This window comes from Hippoglossus hippoglossus, chromosome 13, assembly GCF_009819705.1.
Source record: "Hippoglossus hippoglossus isolate fHipHip1 chromosome 13, fHipHip1.pri, whole genome shotgun sequence".
Classification (NCBI taxonomy): Eukaryota; Metazoa; Chordata; class Actinopteri; order Pleuronectiformes; family Pleuronectidae; genus Hippoglossus; species Hippoglossus hippoglossus.
In genome coordinates this window covers 7,877,006-7,893,028 of record NC_047163.1, presented here as the reverse complement: position 1 = coordinate 7,893,028, position 16,023 = coordinate 7,877,006, and the positions used below count along the sequence as shown (strand labels likewise).

The following is a 16,023-nucleotide window of genomic DNA, read 5'->3' as shown; positions in this document are numbered from 1 at the left end:
AAATCATTTCCATCAGTGTATGCTCTCATAAGACCAGACATGGTTTGTAAAGTAGTCTGTTGAACCAGTATCTTTATTGAAGGTAATTGTGAAATTAATTTAATGAGAAAAAAAAATGGAAAAACCAAGCAGGGGGAAATTATAATTCATACAATGAATGAATCTCTTAAAGCAAAAAATATTACAGCTGGACTATTCCTTTGTTTTACTTTTCAGTCAAACTGCCACAGTTAAGCCCCGAGCTACTCAAAGATACATTCAATGATTTCATGATCAAGGCTCTCGAGGTGATACCGTCTCTTCTACTGGGACAACACAGTGGAGAAGGTTTGATCAGGACTATATGTAGTATTGACCCAGTCCATCGTATCGTTGGCGGTTGTAGGCAGAGTCTCTGGTAAGGGCACAAGGAGGTGCACACTCACTCCCACCACCAGAAGTCCAACCACCGCAAACATAGTGAGGCCTCGTCTGAGCACCAGCTGGGTGGTGGAGAGACGACCTCTGTTCTGCTGCTGCACATGTTCCCCTTGTGTCTCAGTGTTCCCGTCATGGCCGTCAGATTTCACAGACATGTAGCCATCCACTGACTGGAGAAGAAAAACTTTATAAAACTTTATTTTGTTAAATCATGAGGACAGCAAGCACAATGAACAATTTCTAACCAGCGTTTACAGTTGGGATTAAAATAATATAAAAGAACTCAATGAGCCTGGGTTGGCTGTACTCATTTATATGAGTTTATTACAACATGTCTGTTTATTAACAGAGAAGATTAACGGTCACACACAACAACACACGTGCAGACAGTCAAACCCCCCCCCCCCAAAAAAAATACTTGAAGCATTTCAATATTGTACCAAATGGGAGTTAACAGGTAACAGTCTAGTTCACTATAAATGTCAGGATGCCCAATCTATCAAGCATTGGTGCAGAGGCCGTGGGGAAATCTGAGGTCAACCGAAACATAGTCAAGCAATAAAAGTCATACACCTAAAGGTATTCAAAATTGTATAGGTAAGAAATTACACAGATAACAAACCAAAACAACAGTTAATTCATAACAATGAGTGTTGGGTCGTTAGTGTTCAGAGCAACAGGCCACTTACGTTCCCATTAGTCGCTGTCTGGCCAGCAGTGCTGTTACCCAGTGGGTCGGACAGGGCGGCTGCACTTAATAACGTCATGTGCACCTTCTTCTCAGCTCGTTTCACAGCCTGCAAACAAGCAGATATAAAAACTTGCCCATTTCTCCTTTTGCACGCATGTAACAAAAAGCTGTTAAAAAGCTGAGTCCCTGCATATACCTCCTCCGTCATCTTCTTCCAGTCCAGCTTGAAGATGACAATGATGTAGAAGGTGGATTGTAAAACGACACAAATGAGCAGTCCCAGCCAAAACCCTGCAGGGAAAAATACGGAGTAGTCTGTCGAGTGCGCAGCAGGCTTCTCTTATCAAACTGATATTATTTTGCAGTCCTTTCTTTGTCTTGAACCTGTGTGGATATAATGAAACATCCCTTTATTTACCCAAAACTCTCAGCTTTGCAACAAACATTAGAGTAACAATAAGAGGAAGTCCTATGCAGTAGTATCCAATGAAATTAGCCACAGCTGGTATCTTCTGTCTCCCCGTGCCCAAGAAGATGCCACTGCTCAAACACTAAGGAAAGGAAAAACACATTTCATGTTTGATATGACGTTTGCTTGGAATCACACTGCAAATATATTTTGTTCTGCACACAAGACAAGCTGGTGGACTCACCACAAGACCATCAAAGATCTGAAGGAAACAGTATGCGTTCATCAAGTGGGAGACCAGATTTATGATCTTCCTGGAATGATAATTAAAAACATGTATTTGAGTTTGGCCGTTGCAGGAACTGTAGCGTTCACTCGATAAGATGTGTGTATGCAGCTGAGAAGACTCAACTCATCAGAGGTGAAGATGTAGCCAATCACTGTTTTTGTGGAGCCAAGCACCAGACCCTCGACCACAGAGAAGCTGACTGAAAGAGAGGAGCTGTGAGATCTGTCAAACTGCAGAAAAACATTGAAGACAAATTCTGATTTCTTAACATTGAACACAACAACAGAATATTCATGTACATAACTGACATCCAAGAGCCAACGACATCTTGGTGGTGAGGATTGCTCGAGCAGTGTCTCCTGCCCCGAGGGCGTTACCCACACGGGCACATGATGCAGCATGAATACCAAGTGGGAACTATGGATTCATGATTGTGGTGAAAATAACATTAAAACACACGTACAAAATGACATTGTAATGTCAAAGGACAACAATTATAAACCATATGATGAAAATGTGTGTAGGAAGACTTCTAAAGTGAGAATGTGATGTTTTGTTGTGCAGTAATACCATGTAGATTATGAATGCAACCGTTATCATAATATGTTGAGCGGCCAGCTCTTCTTCACCCAGCATTCCTGATCATCAGAGACAGAGAGAATATCACAGCCATGACTCAAAGTTAAAATCAGGTTCAGTTCATTCTAGATGAATGTCTGTAAGAGTGAGCTCCAAATAAAAACAGTGAAATATATGGTTCACCTGCAAAGAATCCTCCAAACTCATAAATCCACCACTCAAAACACGTCATGAGTGTACTGGGAATGGCCAGATTCATGAACGAGCCCCACTCCTCTAGTGATTCCACAGACCAGCCTGCAGGGGGAGAGAGAAACTCATTTGTACAGTGTAAAAAAGATGGAGGATGAACTGTGTGACAGCAACAGAGGGGCCACAAATACCATATCCCTCACCTCCCCATGTGTCCACATGCAGCTTCTTCCACCAAACGTAAGCAAACAGAAACACACAGATGTAAATCTGAGAGAGTGAGTAGGCTGCAGCAGATCCACTGTAACACGAACACAGTGAGATCAGTGAGTCACGGCTCACTTTAGATTTAAAACATTGCATTGAAATATGTGAAATGCACCCACCTGACTCCCAGATCCAGCCAGTGGAGGAAGACGTAGTTTGTCAGCAAGTTTGCTATGTTTGCCAAAACAGCAGTGTACATTTGTGGCAATATTATACCCTGAGTACGCAAACAGCAGATGATGCGATGAGTGCCACTTACACCTCTTCTCTCAGATTTGTAATTGCATTAATTAAGACGGCATATTTAGATGGTGTGCAATAACAGAACAGAGAAAGTGATGCACCTGGTTCTGCAGATAAGACACCAGAAGTTTATAGAGAAACATCGCCTGCAAGACAAAGATGGATCAAATATGTATAATATTAATTAATTAATTAATATTAATATTTTGAATTTATTGAATTTGCACACAAAGGTGTAAGAGAAGCCAAACTCACTGGCACCGCAGGAAGAAAGGCTGTGATATACAGCTGGGCTATTCTGAAATCAAGAGGATGTATTCAGCTCCAGTTAAAGGTAAGAAAATGTCTTTAAAAAATAATATACACTGTTCAATCTTATTTATTTCCACTGCCACTCAAACATGTATAAATGACAAGAAATGTTGAGTTAGTGTATGTGGACTTATCCCTTGAGAAGTGTGCTAAATGTGGCGTGAAGCTACATTAAATAATGCAGGAGAAGTGCGAGACTACTTTCAGCCCACAACTGGTAAAGGTCATCTGATCAGTATATGGAATACAGATTCTGTGTCTGTCTAATGCCCGGAGAGTTTTGCATGCATGTTCGGTGCTGCTCGATACCTGGCCACCTCAGGGTGCTGGCCCAAACATAACAGGATGGGCTGGGCGTTGATGAGCAGACCCCAGCAGGGCAGACAGAACAGCAGCAGGATGATGATGCCCTGCTGAAGGATCACCCCCACCCGCAGCAGGTTCTTGCCACCAAATGTCTGCACAACCGCACATGGACAATGTTAATCATTTCAAGGTAGAGAGTAATGAACACTAGGAGTTGGTGAAATTGAGGTCAGGGCCGAAATTCAGAGGGCAAAGTTTTTTTTTCCAAACCTGAGCCACCAAAGTATCACAAGCTCGTGCCAGACCACATCCTGTTGCTGCAGTGGTAATGTTAATAGTCTGAAAATGAAACATATGAAACATACATAAATTAATTTGATGTACACTTGAGGACTTATTCATTTTTCTATGACTCATGAGAGTAAATGCACTATATATTGATTAAATCATCAGGTTTGTGAGCGAGCTGTAAAAGCTATCAGGGTTAGGTGCGTTTATAGTGGTAATATTTCATCATTTTATTCCAACAACTCTCTGTAAATTACATCTCCACCTGTCATTTTCCCCACGTTGGTCTCCACACAGATGTGGAGTGTGGGAGATGACCACTTACAGCAGAAGCTAATCCATAGCCAGCCATCACTTCATTTCCCAGACGCCCACAGAACATGGTAACCACAAATGGAAGAAGGTAATTGAGGATTCGAGAGAGCAGCTGCAGAGACAAACATCGACAGAGGTGCAGTTGATGGAGGCAGCGGCTCACAGGTAATGCATTGTCAATTATCGTAAACACAAGTTACTGTTAATTGGCATCGCTCTCTTTGCAAATGAGCCACCACATTGTCGTCACTTTAGCAGGTTGTAGCCGCTGCTTGAAGCCAAAGCAAAGCAGTGCTTTAGTTTGACTGACAGCACACACTCAACGTCTATTTTTCCAGGAATTTCAAAGAAAAACACTCTCATCTATCTTACAGTGAATAAATCAACTTAGTGTGAAGGACGCCCATGAAGCACATAACCACGTGTGCAGTCAGAACATTGTGTCGTGCCGGTTCTTACCAGAGGCCCTGTCATCCTCAGGATGTGGTACAGTTCTTCTCTGTGGGCCAGCGGGAGCATGTTGCGCATCCACCTGCAGCAGAAAAGCTTGTCGCTGGACCCCCCCATGGCTGCAGAATCAGACGCTATAATGCAGGTTAGCCTGTGTCCTGTCTGAACTTCTCTATGATGCTTTCCAGGGACAAGGGATTCACCACTGTGGGGTGAAGTATTTCAACGTCTGAAAAAGTTACTCATTAATTCCCCTTGAGGCTGGATTCACATAAAGCATTTCTGGTTTATGCCGCGTTAACCCCCACCCAGACTGCTAGGAACCTGGGTGTGACACTCGACAGTCAACTCTCTCTTACTGCCAACATTACTGTAACAACACGTTCCTGTAGATTCATGCTGTACAACATCAGGAGAATACGCCCCCTTCTCACTCAGAAGGCGGTGCAGGTTCTGGTCCAGGCCCTGGTCATCTCACGCCTAGACTATTGTAACCCCCTCCTGGCAGGTCTACCTGCTAGTGCCATCCGACCTCTGCAGCTCATCCAGAATGCCGCAGCTCGGCTGGTCTTTAACCTAAATTCACTCACACTACTCCACTCCTCTGCTCCCTTCACTGGTAACGTTACACCCCAGCCCGTTCACTCTGCTCTGCTTCTGCCAATCGGCTTGTTGCTCCCTCACTGCGAGCTAAACACTCATCAAAATTACGACTGTTTGCTGTCCCGGCTCCTAAATGGTGGAATGAGCTCCCCATGGACATCAGGACAGCAGAAAGTCTACACATCTTCCGCTGCAAACTAAAAACACACCTCTTCCGACTATACCTAGAATAAAATTTTAAAGTAACAATTTAGTAGCACTCAAATGGCACTTACTTATAGCACTTTGTAGGTTTGCTTTTTTGAAGGAATTGTACTTTCTTGATTCTTGTTGTTCAGGGTTTGTACCCTCATGGTTGAATGCACTTATTGTAAGTCGCTTTGGATAAAAGCGTCAGCTAAATGAAATGTAATGTACTGTAATGGTTTGACACCGTGCGCACAAACAGAAAAATCATCATTGCATAAAACAAGTTCATTATATAACATTGTACATTCATCTTGTGAGCATTTCCATCACAGGTCAAATTGATGTCACATTTCATTGCATTCACAGAGCCTTTCTGTGTGGAGTTTGCCTGTTCTCCCCGGGTCTGTGTGGGTTTACTCCAGGTACCCCGGCTTCTCCCACAGTCCACAGACATGCAGATTGGGGTTCAGGTTAATTAGAGACTCTTAATTGACTGTATGGGTGAAAACGTTTGTTGACCCTGACATGTTCAGGGTGCATCCTGCCTCTTGTCCAATCCAATATTCGCTAAGATTGGCTTCCCCACAACCATTAAAGGGATAAGTGGTATATATAATGGATGGATGGATGAATGGATGGATGGGTAGCATATTTAGTAACTACGACCTGCCCTTCCTCTACCTCTGTGTTCTCTGATACGATATGTGATCAGACAGAAGGTGGGAAGTCTTCATGATTATTCATGAACGGTCATTGCATTTTAATGGCTGCAGAGGTTTGGAGAGAGGGAATCAGTGCGGACAGACATCCTCATCAAAGTGTTGGGGGATATTAAACATTAACATGTTATCGGGTAAAGTGTTAAACTGAAGAGCTGTAAAGGTTAACCAGTCACTTCTCTGCCAACAAATTGAGATGCAGCCCTCTGCTGCTGTTTAGGCAGAAAATCCACCAACGCCTGTAAACACATTTTGAGGTGAGATGCACCAAATAATGCAGAAGCCTATACATGTGTGTCGACATATAATTACATATTTGGTCATTGTTTTGGTCAGTTCATTTTAAGATTTTGTCGAGGCTTTCCTGAAAAGTTCTCCTCACTGACGATTTCAGCATTATACGATCAAATGCTGTGCTTGTGAAATTTTGTTCTGCTTTGGTGCATTATGTGTGTGTGTGTGTGGAGCATCCCTGTTTTCCACTGGAGGGAGCAGGAGATTAACATAAATGTGTTTCCATAAATCACAGTCACCCCGATTGCTTGTCTCTGATTGACGAAAAGATGAACCCTTCCACTGAAGAAATACCCAGCATGCATTTTTGGCCAAATGATTTTTGTAATAGATTTCCTAGAATTTTTTTTTTTTGAATGTGATGGTTTGGCAGAGACATCTCTCAGCTGAAAGGACTCATATTTGAATTTAATGCAATTTTCAAGTTCTCTCAGACATTGCATGTTTTTTTCTGGTTAACAGTACAAGGACATGAAAATCAGATGAAATAGACAATGTATGAGTTTTAGCAAAATAAGAAACCGCAGAGTTTCTACCTATAGATTCATCTAAACCCGACACCCTGGAGAGAATAGCAGATAGTGTGAATGAAAAAGATAAGTGTATCCTCGCATGTCCGTATTGTCACTTTCCAGGAACAAACACACCATGACTTTGCAAAATATATCATGCTCTGAAATGTGTGTGTTGGGCAGAAGAGGCTGCGGGAAAAACAGCAATAAAATGTAATTACATGCTCACAAAATTGGTTGAGGAGGAGCTCGTGAACTTTTCTCCCTGTGCTACTCTATATTTAAAACTATGTAAACCAGACAGATTATCTGTTCCTAGACAGCGACCGGAGGGAAGCAGAAGAGAAACGACGTGGTAACACCTTGTTGGAATCAAATAGGGTTTTCTGATTACAGGGGGAGGATGAGCAAAACATTGCATTTCTCTTCATTCTGCATGTCCTCTTAGAGGCTTTCAGTCTCAGTTTGAGAGGCAATGAGCCTCCCTCAGTGTGACAACCCAAAGCCCTCTAGGCTCTATGTTGGCTAAATCAATCAGCCTGTTGGAATGAGTGCCACGAATACTATGTGCTGCAGCGCCACTGATTTGTATCTGTCACTTGTTATTTTCCCTAACACTGCTCTTGCCTTTGTGTTTGCTTGAGTCCCTCGGATGACACCTCATATCTCTCCCTTTCTGTTTCTGCCTCTTGTCTGTATCTTCTCTGCCTTCTTTCTGTGGTTCCTGCCCATCCACACTTCTTTCTCTTTCGATGGAGACCAAGGCATTGTTGTTTTAGCTTGATATGATATTCTACCCTGACAGTCTGACAGTCTGTCAGATCAGCCTGCTCTGTAACAATCAGCAATACCCACTAAAACTCAAACACCGCACAAAATGAAAGATAGATTGTTATATAAACACGTTGCATCATAGGGGCAGTTTTAGTTTTCAGTGCAGAGCTGCGTTACAATGTCAGTAACAAAAATCGAAAACAAAAAAGACTTGTCGGATAAAGACAACTAGACATTTGTTTGATGATGTTGCAGCAAACCTTTAAACAAATGGTATTTCTAATATTGTTCTTAATGTAAATAGGATACATTTGCAGTTTCATGATATTTCTCTGATATGCATGTGGCAGTAACGCACAATCAGGCAGTGAAGGAAATTTCCAGCACTTAGACATGGATGCAAAACAATGCTGGTTTCTAAATGTTCAAAGACTCAATGCACTCGACTCAAAGGACAATGAGTAACTCTTATCACAGACACGTTTGTTCTGTTTGGTTACAAAGAAGTTCACACTGCACCTTTAAGAAACTCAAGGTTCAGATGCTGCTTTGTGTGAGCAGCAAACACGCTGTTTCTGCCTCATTCTGCGGTTTGTACTTCTCTCTGGAACATTTGGGTTTATTTTAAGTGTGAAGGAAACAAATGGACTACGGCGCAAGAGCAGAGTGTGAGTCCTGCTGAGCTGTATATGGCAAATCTGAACTCTACAAACTGCATCATTAAATCCCAGCCCCTCACTGTGGACATTTTAAAACAATGTCTGTCATGATTAAAAGTCAGATATCCATGAGACGCAGATGTTGATTGAAATGAACTTGCAAGTTTATTTTCTTATGCGGGCTGAGCTTTATTTGAGTTACAGTATTTCATTTAAATCCTGCTTCATTAAAAAAAAGGCTTTCATTCTTAAAAACTGTACAGTTGCACTATCTTGAGAGGGGATGAAAGAGCTGTATCTTCTTTGACAAGTAATTCCACCGAGGATGCATATTTAAATGAGGCAGACCTCTAAGTAGACTGTGCATACTCTTTATTCATTTAGTTCTCCTACAATTATTCACTTCCATTGTGTGTTTCACAATGCTGAAGGTAAAACAGATCTTTTAATGAGTTACTGAGTTGACACCACTCGAGCTAGATGGCATAAATGAATGATGACTGTGTTAACCATCCATGGATCCGCGTCAGGCACAGCCCACAGAGGCTACACGGGGCTGCTTCCCTGTGGTACCTCCTCTCCCTGCGTTGTAGACTAGTCCTAAGGATGTAGTATATAGTCCCAGACCTCTCTGGTGGAGCGGGATCTGTGTTGGTTTTAGACTTGCATGTGACTGCAGGTTTCTAGGAGGAAAGCTCCATCCATTGTTTATGCTTAGACACCAAGCACCAGATCAGAGTATTCAGCCTTCCTATAGTCTCTGGGTGGGGTCCTGGAAAGGGAACTACCTGGGGGACTTCAATGCTCACGCGGGCAACCGTGGAGAAAGGTCTAAGATTGATGTTTAAATTTGTGGTCGTATTGTCAGATATGCGGCTGTATGTCTTGGACACATGAGAGGAGAGCAGAGCTGTCACATGATGACACTATTTGGTGCTTGGGCCATCTTATTGAGATCAGACGGTTGAGGAAGCTGCCTTACATGTTGTGAGGGTGGGCTGGGAGACCAGGCAGAGTCCATGACCTGTGGACACGAGTGGGGGAGGAAGGCTATTAAGAAGGACTTTTGTTTGGCATTGAGAAAGGTCTGGCAAACCATCAGATGACTCAGGAAGATAAAGCTCTGATCGTTTGGAGGGGCTTTTAATTCACCTGTCAATCTACATTTGAACCCCCTCCTATGGTCTTGACCTCTGGGCATTGAATGACAGAATAAGATGTCGACTACAAGCGGCCAAAATGAGTTTCCTTTGTAGGGTGGCCGGACTTATCCTCACAGATAGGTTGAAAAGCTCAGACATTCGGATGGAGCTAGGGGTAAAGCTGAAGCTGCTGAGAAAGGAGTCAGTTAAGGTGGTTCAGGCATCTGATTAGGATTATTCCCAGATGATTTTCATTGGTCCAACAGGCAGGAGGACCTGGGGTTGAGCCAGAACATGATAGAGAGACTACATATCTCATATAGCCTAGGAACACTTTGGGGTCCACAAGAAAAGCTGGAAAAAGTTGATGGGGGCAGGACATCTCGATGATCCTGATGGCTGGAAAAACAAATAGAATAAAACCATTCAACCAACAGAAGAATCCTTATTTACAATTGAGACATCTTGTTTGTTGGTACCCAGCAGAAACAAATCAAGGGATGCTACCTATCTAGCTTGTGTCTTTGGAGTTACACAAGGGTTTAACAGAAAGAGCAGAGTGCTCAAAGGCTGCAAACCATTTCCCCAGATCAGTCTGACTATTAAGTTCAGTTAGATATTGATGTATCTGGTTAATGATGACAGTGAAATATTTGAGCTCTGCAGTGGAGGGACGCAGGCTGTCACATCTGATTCCACTGTGAGCTGTGATATGTGGCTCCAGCGTATGACCCTCACTTCCCAGTGGCATTTTAAATAATTGCTTTCTCAAATCCAATCTGCAAATTGTATTTTTCCCCTGAGAGTATCATAAGTGGGTTTTCAAATTCTTTCCAATTCCAAATTCCAGGTTGTGTTGCAGGCTAATACAACAGTGTGCATCCAAGTAAAGAAACTTCTACCGAATGCTGCACCCTCCAGGATAATTTAGCAATCTATTTTTATGTATTGCTGCAATGCATCCTTTTGGTAATTGTTTTGGTCTAAAGCTGCAGTAACCTAATAAAAACGACTTACATGTAAAAATAATTAAAATGACTAAATACACAATGTAACATACGACAGGTTTAAATCTTTTATATATCAAACCAGATGTGTTTGACAGTACATCATGGTTTACCAGAAGTACAAATATTGATCCCTGCTCCTTTTCAGGCCCAGTATTAATATCCAATCACAGGTGGACAGGTACAGGTATGTACCCATTTGAGATCTGATCACTTAGCCCACATTCAGAGGGGGTCTTGGAGGCATGTGGCCCCAACACATGGACAAGAGGCCCATCCCCATCCATCACAGGCAGACTGATGTTAAATCCAGGTCGGAACAGGAATTCAGTTTGTTTTCTGTTTTCAGAAATGTGATTTGGTTAAGAATGTGTGTTATTTACACAATCTAAAGCTTTTTTCTGTTGTCTAGAAAAGCTGAAAAACAAATAACGCGAGGGGAAAAGAAAGAAAGTGGATTTTAAACAGATTTCTAATGCGCAAATGAGCATTAAAAACAGGGAGAAAAGTAATTTCACATTAATTGCAGATCTGTCAGTGTTAGATTAATCATTCATATGAATCATGAAGCTTGATGTACAAACCAGCAGTCTCTCTATAATAAAAACATCCCAGATTATATGTTACAAATGATGGTTTAGAGAAACAGTTCTGCTCTGGGTGAAGGATGAAACATTTTATAAAGATCAAAAACAGAGGTCATTATCCTTTTCACCTTCACGGTGGGGAAGACAATTCATCAATTTTGACATTTGAAATTTGTTTAGTTTATGTTCTAAGAGTCCTAGTTTTAGTTTAGGATCAAATGCAATAACTGATGACACACCTAACAATTAATTTACAAACTGTTAAATGTTAATGCAATAAACAGAGATGGCGTCCTCTGACCATAAGGTTGGCTGCTCAATCCCAGTCGTCCCTAGTCCGCATGCCAGTGCGAAGAAAATAATCTCAGCAAAGTCAAGAACGATCTGTCAGTAACTCAACGTTAAAGCAGTTGGATTAACGCATACCTGTTATCAATGGCTGCTTCTATTAACGAAGCAGTCTGTAGCACTGAGCAGTGAATGGATGACTAGCTTGATTTCCATTCATCAGTGGAGGCTTGTCCTCATTTACTGGTTCAGTAAGTTTGTTTGATGACTCTGTGAGCGATAATAAGACCTACAGCTGTTACTGTTAAACACTCAGACTCCCCCCGTCTATCAGGGCTAAATCAAACTTGCAGATTTAAAGGTCAGACAGTTGTACGTCAATAGGGAAAAAAGGGAGTTTGACTTTACAGCCTTTCAATATCTAATAAGAGGATTTCTGAGGTCATGTCTGATGCCGGCTGACAACGCGACTCCCGATGAAGTCAGAAAGCCTCTCGCAGGTGATCCGTTCGCCAACTCCGGAGCACGAGGAGCATGTGGAAGGAATAATAAAACACTCCTGGAACCAAACTACATTATTCAACGCTGTAATATCTTTATTTATGCAACAGTGAAAGGTGAACCGAGTGCAACAAACACAATAACATGGTCATCATCACAGGAGATATGTGCAAAAACAATAAACTACGCAGCAGTGAAACCAGCAGTTTTTCCTAGTTAGTCGAAAGGCCAATGTCGTATACCTGTACTCAGAAGATCAGGGAATAAGACCACAAAAGAAAATTAATTTGACCATTTTCAAAGAAGCTGTCACTTACAGAAGCTACTTTTTATGTGATAAGAGTTGTTAATAAATGGCAAATTCGGACAAAACCCAATAGTTAAGTCATGATTTGGTGGATACTAATCATTTGACAACATTCATTTGTAGTTGATGAGAGGTTAATCATACGGTATCTATTTAAAGACAATAATTGTGTAAGAACTCTTTTTCAGTAATACAATCAATTTACATTATGTAGTAAATCCTCCTGTTCTTTTATTATTAAGCATTATTTGCCTTTATTGTCTAAGAATAAAATGAAAAAAGAGGCGGACAGGCGGGTGACAAATTAAAGGAAAGACCTGAATAAATAAGAGGAGAAACACATAAGATGTTTCCACACAGATTCACTGCATGTTGCCATCCAGCAGATAATATCCAGTCGGGCTCGGCCGCATGTATAAAAATGCTGAGCGGCGCAGAGTTTTTTATGATTTTGTGTGAAGATGGCATAAAGAAAAGCTCCGAGTGACTTTGACAGAGGGTTCATTGTTGGTGCACAGGAAGCTTCTCAACTGGCCTTGTGTTTCAATAGGAACAGTGAAAAGTGATATGATCCCATGAATCATCCTTCACTGTATCTTTGACAAGTGGGCGAGTGCACGTATGATGTACTCATTGTTTTGCTGGCATGGTTCGGATCCACTATTTCCCTCTGAGGAAAGAGTCCCTGTGAATGAATTAAGTTGTTCTAAGTGTTCACCTTTACAATGTGGTGTAACATTTCAATATTGATGATCTGTCAGTGCTCAACAATCAAAATATCAAACAAGGGAATATCTTTTGGAAGAACGGTGTTCTCACTGTCCAGTAGAGTTTCAGAGAGTTAACGAATCGATGCCAAGGTGCACTGAAGCTGTTCCAGAGACTAATAAAGACACTTAATGTAGCTTTTCTCTTTCATTTGTCACCTGTTTAAATCAGTTTCTATCAATTCATGAGTTGAAGGTCTGAGATAAAAATAAGAGGTACTGTAGTATTTATTATTATTATTATTATTGTTAACAGTGCTTTGCCTCGTTTACACACGTTTACAGTATTTTTACTGTTGAAAATAAAAGTTATAAATTCACTTATTTATAATAAATTGAAGAACTGTGGTCACATATGTCCAAGAGTACATTTTCACCACTAATTACAGATAACTACTCATTTTAGTTAAGAGCACCACAGACATGACGGCTGATTACTTAACAATATCAAATAATTAACATGCACAGAACAATCACCATTTAACCATTAAATCCTTATTTGCCATTTACTAAGATTAGTGCAATGAAATGCTGCCCAGTTTAAATATTTCACTTCCCCAGTGTATCGTCATGGCAGAGAAATATCACTGTGTTATATACGGACTGACAGTCACTTTGACTGCTGAGTGTATATTGATGGGAATGATCATTGTGTTGCTTGGATAGCAAAGTTTCTGCATTTACAGTTTTGAACGCAAAAACAAAATCAAGTTTAGTGTCGAGTTAAGTATGTCATTGTTTCAACAATATCATACAATTACCAAGTAATGCTAATTGGTGCACTACAATAACAGGGGCGGCACCACAGGGAGTCTTACATACCTGAACAGCTAATTACTGGACCACCTACTGGATTATGTTCAGGAGGTGAAGGAAACCGAGTCAAAGACGGCTCCCCCCTGGCTCACACGTTCCACTCCGCAATGCAGGTTCTCAGTAAGAACGAGACCCCTTAAGAACGGATAAGCCCTTTTCTTTCAGAGCAGGTATAAAAAGAACCTTCACCAGGTAATCCTCCGACACGGCGCTTCAATCCAAACCTATAAAAATACGCTTTCAGCTCTGAAAGGCCAGAGTGAGAACATGATGTGTCCACAGATTCCTTCTGCAGAAGCCTTTACTGATCATCACTGTCTCTATATTCACAGTTATAGAACTCCACAACAAATACCGACACACACTCGCGCAACACACTCGCGCACACACACATTAACACTATCTATGTCAAAGCAAAAATATCAGCAGGATAAAATGCACTTTGTCATGATGTAACAGTAAAACTCAATGCTTTGGTTAAACAAATTCAGGTACGTTGCATCTCTACACAACATCAAATACAATTTAAGGCAAAGAAATTCAACGAATCAAACAACTAAAACATTCAAAAACACACATTGAAAATATTCCTATTTACAAATTTTCCTCATAGAAAAATATGTTTGACTTGCACAGAGTTTTAAACACGGCCACGTTAAGATTCAGTTCAACCTGAAGTGCACAACACAGCATCAGATCTCATCACAAACCTATTAGTTCCAGGGCGGCTGTAATAAATAGATGCAGCTTCAACTGGCGTAGGGTCTATTCTACAATATCCTGCAAGCTACCGCAGCTACCGAGCAACTAAACTAACAATAATGATAATTACACTGTCTTTGTAATTAGATGCAGATACACTACAGATCACTTTTTACAGCTGTGTCCATCCATCTGTAAACATTTTTGGTCAAATCAACACTTTCACTTCAGTTTAATCCCTCCAGGAGTCACAGTAACCGACGGACAGCAACAGCGCACAATCTGCAGGAAACAACCAAAACAACAACCACAAAATAGAAATACAACTCTTTGTTTCCGAAGCTAGTGCCCACAGTTCAACCGAGGTGTACTTCGATAGTGCAAATGTGACCTCAGGGGCCCGAGGGGAGCACACCACGGCGCTTCAGTGGCTGTGGGCCCGGTCTGAGGAGGCTGTCGAGAGGCATGTTCTGCCTGACTGGTTGAGGGGAAGGAAGGAAGGAAGGAAGGAAGGACGGAAGGAAGGAAGGAAGGACAGAAGGAGGGAGGGCCGGAGTATAAGGAAACATCTAATAGTGGGAGTGAGGTTAGGCAGAAGGGGGGGGTCAGTGGATCCAGACCGCAGAGTTCATGTCCAAGTTGAACCTCAACAGTGTCACAGTGTCTCTGTGTCCAGAGGCCCCACAGAGGGATGGTGTGTGATGAGTATTTACATCAGTGCAGGAGTCAGTCAACGTGACCACCTGTCGGCCCAGCAGTCTGACTGGGAGCGAGGGTCAGCGCCTTGTGAGCTGCTGCTTGAACTGGGACAAAGTCTCGGAGCATTCACAGTCTCCTCAGGTGCCACACGTCTCATCCTTCGCATCTCGGATATATCCCTCTGATTTCACAGTTCAGACACAGACATTCGCGAGAGTCGTCCCTTTCCCCGGCATCTTCTTAAAAATTTCAGGCACGATGACTAAACAACATTATCCATGAGCAGGTCAGGACAAAAAGGCCGAACAGATGGGAAAGTGTAGAGGGCCAAGCAGGAGGTAAAGCTGAGCTGGGAGGGACACCAGCAGTGGATCCAGTGTACAAGCACAGTAGGTAGAGGTGACGCTGTTTAATGAGAGAGCGTGATTAGGGAGAGGTCTCTCACATTGACACATTATTCAGTGTTTGTCTGCTGTGTATCAGCATATGTGTTAAAGTTATAGTTCACCGAAAATTGAAGTAACAATTGAAGTAACAGGTCATTTACACCATGTTTTAGCCTAAATGTCCTCTGATATCCTCTGACACGCACACAAGCTCTCGCCCAAGGATACGCGGTAGCATCGCCAGTTCCGCTATCATCGCTAGTGGATATTTAAGCTAAAAACATGGTGTAAATATCCATGTAATGTATGT

At 41.9% G+C, this 16,023-nt stretch overlaps 1 protein-coding gene and 1 pseudogene across 2 annotated transcripts in view; both read right to left on the bottom strand.

Moving 5' to 3' along the window:
* Positions 1-41: 41 nt before the first annotated feature.
* LOC117772976 lies at positions 42-4,929 on the bottom strand (annotated as a pseudogene).
* Positions 4,930-12,971: 8,042 nt separating this feature from the next.
* The window catches only part of pitpnm3 (PITPNM family member 3), an 80,171-nt gene continuing 77,119 nt past the window's right edge, over positions 12,972-16,023 (bottom strand). For both annotated transcript variants that reach the window (XM_034604428.1, XM_034604429.1), the window contains exon 20: positions 12,972-15,732. The gene's annotated coding sequence lies outside the window, so the exon portion shown is untranslated. The remainder of the gene's footprint in view (positions 15,733-16,023) is intronic.